Here is a 933-nt window from a genome sequence, read left to right as displayed (position 1 = left end):
AAAAAAAGGAGAGGGCGTGTCAAAGAGAGAGCGGACCAATGAAAATAGCGAGGGAGCGGGGCAAGAAGGCTCAGCCAATAAGAAGAGGGAAAGGGTGGGTTCAGGGGAGCGTTGACCAATGAGAAGGGGAATGCGCGAGATTGACGGGTGGGTTGACCAATGGAGTGAGGGAGGAGGCGGAAGGGGCGAGTCCGCGCGGCAATGGACGGGGAGGGCGCGTACGAGCCGGGCTTTGTGGGGATCCGGTTTTGCCAGGAATGGTGAGGGAAAACAGCGGGAAAAGCCGGGAATTTGGGTGGAAAACCAGCGGGGATGAGCCGGGAATGCACCTGGGGCACACGGGGGGGAGAGGGGGAGGCATGCGGGGTACAGCGGGAAATGGCGGGAGTCGTGAGGGGAACAGCGCGAATTGTGAGGGGGAAAAGCGGGAACGGTGGGGGAAAAGCAGCGGGAATTGTGAGGGGAAAAACGTCGGGAATGATGAGGGGAAACAGCGGGAATTGTGAGGGGGAAAAGCGGGAACTGGGGGGGAAAGCAGCGGGAATTGTGAAGGAAAAAATATTGGGAATTGTGTGTGGGAAAACAGCGGGAAGGGTGAGGGAAAAAATACTGGGAATTGTGAGGGGGAAACAGCGGGAATTGTGAGGAAAAAAATACTGGGAATTGTGGGGGAAAAACATCGGGAATGATGAGGGGAAACAGCGGGAATTGTGAGGGGGAAAAGCGGGAACTGGGGGGGGGAAAGCAGCGGGAATTGTGAGGGAAAAAATACTGGGAATTGTGTGTGGGAAAACAGCGGGAAGGGTGAGGGAAAAATATTGGGAATTGCGTGGGGAAACAGCGGGAAGTGTGGGGGAAAAACATCGGGAATGATGAGGGGAAACAGCGGGAATTGTGAGGGGGAAAAGCGGGAACTGGGGGGGAAACAAGCGG

The sequence above is a fragment of the Corvus brachyrhynchos genome, unplaced genomic scaffold, assembly GCF_000691975.1.
Source record: "Corvus brachyrhynchos isolate BGI_N302 unplaced genomic scaffold, ASM69197v1 scaffold2288, whole genome shotgun sequence".
NCBI lineage: Eukaryota > Metazoa > Chordata > Aves > Passeriformes > Corvidae > Corvus > Corvus brachyrhynchos.
The sequence above is the reverse complement of the archived record's forward strand: the minus strand, read 5'-3'. Positions refer to the sequence as shown.